At 43.4% G+C, this 8,704-nt stretch overlaps 1 pseudogene; it reads left to right on the top strand.

The window, feature by feature from the left end:
* Positions 1-3,775: 3,775 nt before the first annotated feature.
* LOC101284666 (E3 ubiquitin-protein ligase RNF220-like) lies at positions 3,776-4,723 on the top strand (annotated as a pseudogene).
* Positions 4,724-8,704: the final 3,981 nt, after the last annotated feature.

Below are 8,704 nucleotides of genomic sequence, written 5' to 3'. Positions count from 1 at the left end.
TCACTAGAATTCTTTTTCAGGGACAGTACTACCTTTGTTTGGAAGTCACTCCTCAATAAGCCTGCCTGGGATAGATGCTGAGGCCTGCAGGGAACCTCAGAGTGTGTGGAAGTGACCTGGAGGAAATTCTCGGTGAAGCCAGATGGAGAGGGGGGAAAGGAAGAAGTAGAAAAAGGTGCGATAGCAAGAAAAGTGGCAAGATGTGCAATATGCCTGTGATCCCTTCCTACGTCCCTTCCCCAAAATTCAGTAAGGATCCTCAAAATATATGTAAAAATTTGATGGGAATGTTTTTTTTTCCCAGTGGAAACAGTGAACGGATGGGCCTATACATCCAAGGGGTCCTGGAACAACTTAGAAACAGCCTACACAGACAAGGGAATACAGGAGCAGAGAGAAACAGAGTCAGCAAGTATTTTCTATAAAGAGCAAACAAGTAAATATCTTAGACCTTGTGAGATCCATAGTCTCTGTCACAACTGCTCAATTCTGCCTTGTAGCATGAAAGCAACTGTGGACAATATGTAAAATATATATATTTCAGAATTGGAATTTCACATAAGTTTTCATGCATCACAAAATATTATTCTTCTTTTAGTTTTTTCGTCAACCATTTAAAAATGTAAAAGCCATTCTTAATTTGTAAACCATATAAAAACATAAAATTTGGGCTTCCTTGGTGACACAGTGGTTAGGAATACACCTGCCAATGCAGGGGACGTGGGTTCGAGCCCTGGTCTGGGAAGATCCCACATGCAGCAGAGCAACTAAGCCCGTGTGCCACAACTACTGAGCCTGTGCTCTAGAGCCTGCGAGCCACAACTACTGAGCCCATGAGCCACAACTACTGAACACTGTGCACCTAGGGTCTGTGCCCTGCAACAAGAGAATCCACTGCAATGAGAAGCCCGCACACTGCAACGAAGAGTAGCCCCTGCTCACCACAAATAGAGAAAGCCCACGCGCAGCAACGAAGACCCAACACAGCCAAAAATAAATAAATAAAATAAATAAATTTATTTTAAAAAATAAAAAAGCAAGAGTTACAATGTTAATATAAAATCAGAATTAAACATTGAAAGCATTAAACAGGAGTGTCATTAAAAAAAAAAACATAAAATTTGGCCCATGAGCTATAGTTTACTCTCCCCTGGCCTGAGATATAAGGTATAGGAAGGCAGTTAAGTCATGGGAAGACCTTCAGGCTGTCCCAGGGAGTAGAAGACATGCTAGTCTATAAAGGTAGGGTTGTACCTGCAGCCATGCAGGTAACTTCTATCAAAGCTCCGGCAGCTCTATAATAAAGACATGGGAAACTCTAAGGAGCTTCTTAGTTACCTTAGAGGACCCTCCCTCCTGACCTCTGCACTCCTCTTTCTGCCCAGTGAAACATGTTTGTGTAATATTTAAGCAAAACAAGTGTTTTTTCAGACTAGGAGGGACAAGGAGAAAAGTTTCATGGTGAATAGAAAGAAAGTGATCAGATGACACAAATTTGTTTTTTGGGAACTCAGGATGCAGTTAGATTCCAGGCATAGACTTTCAAAGACTTGAATTCATCATATAATTACATTATTATCTTGGAACTTTGAAGATGAAGGCCCTTCTTTCTCTGGGTCCTCTGAGCCACACATATCCTAAACTAGAAGGTAAATGAAGAATCAAGCAATTCAAGCTTCCATGGGGCTTACAGGCAATGGTGTGGAAGTTTCTGGAGTAGGGAGAGAAAGCTCATGTGTTCCTGAGTCACTCCAAAAAAAGTATTAAAAAACTGAAAGCTGCATGTTAGACTTAGAGTAATAGAAAAGGGAACATGTGGGGAGAGAAAATAGATGTGGATAAGTAGATGGGTATAAGAAGAAGAAATAAAGATTAGAGAATTGACTTCAGTTCAGTTTCTAATTCACTAATTTTTTTCTTCCCCACGGCATTTAGAAAGTCAATTGTATTTCCAGTTTAAAATTGCCTTACAGTTTTAAAAAACTGCCTTATGGTCTAAAAATTGCTGGTAAATGTTTTAGGCATTGTTGGAATTCAAAGCCTTCTGGAAAATATGTGGATCACATATTCCAAATTTGACTGTATAATGTACTAACACATCCAGCAGGTCAGAGAATCTCAATACCTTTCCTTAAACTGGTCCTAGTTAAGGACTTAACAAATTGCTCAGGGAGATTCCTCTCTAACTCTGATGGATTTAAAAAAAAGTGAATGTTCTCCCCTCCTTCAGAAACATTAAGGGCATTGGTTCCTTTCCCTTCTGGTCCCAAGATGCTGCTAAGGGCAACCCCTTGAATCCAGCTGAGATAGGCTGGGACCTGGGATTCTTTACCAGAGTGCTTGCACCAGGACAAAGGTCTCCTCCAGTAACAAAATACAAAGAAACTATGAATGACTAAAAATAACTACACTCATGTGCAGTTGGGGTAATTATGCACAATAGGATACAAAAAGGCCACAAACCAACTGCCATTTCTGAGGTGCCAGGAGAAAAAACAGGGTACTGTGGCATGATTCCTGCACACGGCACCACCACAGAGGTGAGCAGACCGCCTAAGGTGGGCCTCCTGTGGACCCATGGACCTGCCCCTTCTATTATCCCATTTAAGGACCCACAGAGCTGCTCTCAGGGAACAGTAAAGACACCTGTTTCTTGTTTTTGCTCCTTGGAGCTACAGAAGTAGTCTCAATAAAGCCTTACCTGAAATTCTCATCTGGCCTCTTATCAGTTTCTACTGATTAAAGGATCCAAGGGCCCTTGTCAGTAACACAGACTCATGGTGTTCTTTGGTTTTTACTTAGGTCTTTACATCTTTAAAAACACTTGGGATTGCTTATAATAAAACACAGGCAGAATAAGACTGAAGATGATGGGACCTCCCTGGTGGCACAGTGGTTGGGAATCTGTCTGCCAATGCAGCGGACACGGGTTCGAGCCCTGGTCCGGGAGGATCCCACATGCCACGGAGCAACTAAGCCTGTGCGCCACAACTACTGAGCCTTCACTCTAGACCACGAGCACCACAACTACTGAAGCCTGCGCACCTAGAACCCGTGCTCCACAACAAGAGAAGCCACTGCAATGAGAAGCCCATGCACCACAACAAATAGTAGCGCCCTCTCGCCGCAACTAGAGAAAGCCCGCATGCAGCAACGAAGACCCAACACAGCCAAAAATAAATAAATAAATAAATTTATTTAAAAAACAAAGATCAAAGATGATTAAAATAGGACCAAGGGCAGCTACAAGCAAACAAGGGAATACCGAGGAGCTATAGAAATGCTCACCAGAAATTTGCTCTGAGTTTCTGACAGAGAATGAGGTATGTATCCTTCATTATTATTAGAAGGAAATACACCAGTTTATCTGAAAGATTCAACCCTTTGCTTCACCCTAAGTTTTGAAACGAATTTCATTATTCAGTAACGTGGGTTTATTTATCAAGACCGACCTCTGTGCCTCTGCATGTTATAGGCAATAGAGAAACAGAAATAGAGTGCATTTCCTGTCCTCCAGGTGTTCATGGTGTAGGGAGGAAACAGGTATCTAGATAAACTACTAATATGGGTATCCCTAATGGAACCATATACAAGATACTATAGAGGAGTCATCATGACTGCCACCGCCACCAGGCAGCCAGGGGGAATCCGCCCGCATCCCCGGCCATGGGGTCCCGCTAGAGAAGCCCCCTGGCGGCTATGCTGAGTGTCTGAACCAATGACTTAGCAGGGCGGGGGGCCGGCAGGAAGGAGGAAGTAGGCCTTCCCTCAGACCCTACTGAATGCTCTGATTGGGAAAATGAAACGGAGGAAGCAAGACAAAGGGCAGAGGCTCCTGCATGGCTGTGAATGATGCCCTGGATCGACTGATACCCTGGACATGGAGCATGAGAACAGCACCACCCTGGGGCATGAGTGGAGCCTGCGGAGGTGGAGGCGGGCCACCACTCTCCTGGGAGGTGGTTTTCCAGGCTCTGGCTTCCTCACGTACCGCGGCCAAGAGAATCGGGACAGGGATGCTGACTTGGATGTGGATGACATTCTGAAGCTTGGGAAGCCATGGTACGTGGAGGCTGATGCCATCCCCTGCACAGGCGAGGAGCCAGGTGAAGCCGAGGAGAGAGGCACACGCCTCCACGGGGCAGTCCTAAACGGCCCTCCCAGCACATGCACCACGCCCGAGTTCTCTAAACAGGCGAGGAAAGAGATGCCTTCTACCAGCAGCGGTGAGAGCAGCACGCAGGAGGCCGTGCAGAAGACCGGCAAGGAATAGCAACCGAAGATGTAGCTGTGACCATGTCTGAGGCCCTGCCGGGTCAGGGAGCTTGGACAGCAGCTATCCTGTGGGGACCATTACAAGTGCCTTGTCGGCATGGACTCATACTTGATGCCCCTGAAGACCATCCAGGGTTAGCATGTGCACTGTGAGGGGTGCTGACTGCGGACCCTGGTTGCTGAGAATCTCCACCCAGAGACCCATGGAGAATCCACTCGTGAGCCAGCCACCCCAGGCAGGCCTTGCCTCCAACAGCCCCCCTCTCCGCCCCCCATCCCCCATGACGTGACCTCCCCCTTGTACACACTTTCACTCAGGTTCTCCACGTACATACATGCACTCACCAAGGACTCTGGAGCCAGAGTGGAGGCAGAGGCTCAGGCCCTGCCTGCCAGATCCCACCAAGATGGGGGACCATACCTGTTCCAGGTTCCATTCCTGGGGTAGGAAGGTGGGGGCAGTAGGAAGGGGAGGTAGCCCAGCAAGGCTCCTGAGATCCAGCCCCCAGCCTGACAGATGGACAGACAGACATGCAAACACCAAACTGAATCACATGTAACAACAGGACCATATATGTTTACAATGTTGTGTATAAATGGGACAACTCCTCCCCTTAGGTTGTAGGAGTTTCTTCTTTTGCTAAGAACACCTGGAAGTAGCGCCGTCTTCAGGTCTGGCTGGGGGCCAGGCCCTTCCACCTCTTGGGGTGCCTGCCTCTCCCCCTCCCTGCACCATGGTGTCACTTCCATCTCCCATGTGCTCCGTGTTCAGTGGTGTATATTTCTTCTCCCAAACATGGGATGCATGCCCTAAGGACATGATCTTCTTAGCCTTAGCTCCGGGGGCTCTTCATCAGGGGTTAAGGAAGTCGGGAGGCATGGGAAATGGGAACCCAGCTGAAGCAGGGGCTGAGATTGGGGCTGGAGGAGGGTGCTTCTGGCTGCACAGACTTCAGCTGAGAACCCTTCCTGGAATTAGAGCTACTGTTCCCAGGGAAAAGTATTGTCTGCCCTGCCCCTCTTTTGGACCCCATGGACTGATGCTTTGTCTGTATATGCTATACAAAGGTACTTGTCCTTTCCCTTTATAAACTACATTCAACATGGATTAAACCAATATAGACAGATTTATTGAAGATGCTATAGTGTACAGAGATAAAGGAAAATAACTTTGCCTATGGTTGGCTAGCTAAACTTCCTGTAGAAAGGGAAATTTGAAAGATGAGCAGAGGAGAGGCAGCTGCCCGGGCAAGGAAATGGTCAGCCCAGCTCTGCACTGAGGGATGGAGGAATGCCCAGGAGCCGCCTCTGTTGCTGCTTGGCTGTGTGGCCGAAAATAAAATCTGCAATTTTTTTTAATACTGTTCTAAAAATAGGGGGTTTGCTTAAATCCGCCAGTTGGTGTTTTGATTTTTAAATTATGTGCAGAGGATCATGCTTAAACCCTAGTGAGTATCAGAGTGGGGAGGGCCTATAATTCACTCAAAATAAATAGAAGAAAAACGCATCAGGGCTTGTCTCTGAGGTGGGAGAGACAAGTTCAGGACATTGGTCCATCAGAGACCTCCCAGCTCCACGTAATACCAAACAGGGAAAATCTCCGAGAGATCTCCATCTCAACACCAAGACCCAGCTCCACTCAACGACCAGCATGATACAGTGCTGGACACCCTACACCGAACAACTAACAAGACAGGAACACAACCCCACCCATTAGCAGAGAGGCTGCCTAAAATCATAATAAGGTCACAGACACCCCAAAACACACCACGAGAGGTGGACCTGCCCACCAGAAAGACAAGATCCAGCCTCATCCACAAGAACACAGGCACTAGTCCCCTCCACCAGGAAACCTACACAACCCACTGAACCAACCTTAGCCACTGAGGGCAGACACCAAAAACAACAAGAACTATGAACCTGCAGCCTGAAAAAAGGAGACCCCAAACACAGTAAGATAAGCAAAATGAGAAGACAGAGAAACACACAGCAGATGAAGGAGCAAGGTAAAAACCCACCAGACCTAACAAATGAAGAGGAAATAGGCAGTCTACCTGAAAAAGAATTCAGAATGATGATACTAAAGATGATCCATAATCTTGGAAATAGAATGGAGAAAATACAAGAAACGTTTAACAAGGACCTAGAAGAACTGAAGAGCAAATAAACATTGATGAACACCACAATAAATGAAATTAAAAATTCTCTAGAAGGGATCAATAGAATAATTGAGGCAGAAGAACGGATAAGTGATCTGGAAGATAAAATAGTGTAAATAACTATTGCATAGCAGAATAAAGAAAAAAGAATGAAAAGAATTGAGGACAGTCTCAGAGACGTCAGGGACAATATTAAACGCATCAACATTCGAATTATAGGGGTCCCAGAAGAAGAATAGAAAAAGAGACTGAGAAAATATTTGAAGAGATTATAGTTGAAAACTTCCCTAATATGGGAAAGGAAATAGTTAATCAAGTCCAGGAAGCACAGAGTCCCATAAGGGATAAATCCAAGGAGAAACACACCAAGACACATATTAATCAAACTATCAAAAATTAAATACAAAGAAAAAAAAAGCAAAGGAAAAAGCAAGTAACATACAAGGGAATCCCCATAAGATTAACAGCTGATTCTTCAGCAGAAACTCTGCAAGCCAGAAGGGAGTGACAGGACATATTTAAAGTGATGAAAGGGAAAAACCTACAACCAAGATTACTCTACCCAGCAAGGATCTCATTCAGATTTGATGGAGAAATTAAAACCTTTACAGACAAGCAAAAGCTAAGAGAATTCAGCACCACCAAACCAGCTTTACAACAAATGCTAAAGGAACTTCTCTAGGCAAGAAACACAAGAGAAGGAAAAGACCTACAATAACAAACCCCAAACAATTAAGAAAATGGTAATAGGAACATGCATATCGATAATTACCTTAAATGTAAATGGATTAAATGCTCAAACCGAAAGACATAGACTGGCTGAATGGATACCGAAACGAGACCCATATATACGCTGTCTACAACAAACCCACTTCAGACCTAGGGACACATACAGACTGAAAGTGAGGGGATGGAAAAAGATATTCCATGCAAATGGAAACCAAAAGAAAGCTGGAGTAGCAAATCTCATATCAGACAAAATAGACTTTAAAACAAAGACTATTACAGGAGACAAAGAAGGACACTACATAATGATCAAGGGATCGATCCAAGAAGAAGATATAACAATTGTAAATATTTATGCATCCAACATGGGAGCACCTCAATACATAAGGCAAATACTAATAGCAATAAAAGGAGAAATCAACAGTAACACATTCATAGTAGGGGACTTAAACACCCCACTTTCACCAATCAACAGATCATCCAAAATGAAAATAAATAAGGAAACACAAGCTTTAAATGATACATTAAACAAGATGGACTTAATTGATATTTATAGGACATTCTATCCAAAAACAACAGAATACACATTCTTCTCAAGTGCTCATGGAACATTCTCCAGGATAGATCATATCTTGAGTCACAAATCAAGCCTTGGTAAATTTAAGAAAATTGAAATCCTATCAAGTATCTCTTCTGACCACAAAGTTATGAGGCTAGATATCAATTACAGGAAAAAATCTGTAAAAAATACAAACACATAGAGGCTAAATAAAACAATACTTAATAACCAACCAAGAGATCACTGAAGAAATCAGAGAGGAAATCAAAAAATACCTAGAAGCAAATGACAATGAAAACATGATGACCCAAAACCTACGGGATGCAGCAAAAGCAATTCTAAGAGGGAAGTTTACATCAATAAATTCCTACCTTAAGAAACAAGAAACATCTCGAATAAACAACCTAACCTTACGCCTAAAGCAATTAGAGAAAGAAGAACCAAATACCCCAAAGTTAACAGAAGGAAAGAAATCATAAAGATCAGATCAGAAATGAAGGAAACAATAGCAAAGATCAATAAAACTAAAACCTGGTTCTTTCAGAAGATAAACAAAATCGATAAACCATTAGCCAGACTCACCAAGAAAAAAAGGGAGAAGACTCAAATCAACAGAATTAGAAATAAAAAAGGAAATGTAACAACTAACACTGCAGAAATACAAAGAATCATGAGAGATTACTACAAGCAACTATATGCCAATAAACTGGACAAAATGGACAAATTCTTATAAAGGCACAACCTTCGGAGACTGGACCAGGAAGAAATAGAAAATATGAACAGACCGATCACAAGCACTGAAATTAAAATTGTGATGAAAAATCTTGAGCAGACAAAAGCCCAAGACCAGATGGCTTCACAGGCAAATTCTATCAAACATTTAGAGAAGAGCTAACACCTATCCTTCTCAAACTCTTCCAAAATATAGCAGAGGGAGGAACACTCCCAAACTCATTTTACGAGGCCACCATCACCCTGATACCAA

The sequence above is a fragment of the Orcinus orca genome, chromosome 5 (assembly GCF_937001465.1).
Source record: "Orcinus orca chromosome 5, mOrcOrc1.1, whole genome shotgun sequence".
In the NCBI taxonomy this organism is placed as follows: domain Eukaryota; kingdom Metazoa; phylum Chordata; class Mammalia; order Artiodactyla; family Delphinidae; genus Orcinus; species Orcinus orca.
Note: the sequence above shows the minus strand (reverse complement) of the source record. Positions and strands in the feature narration are given on the sequence as shown.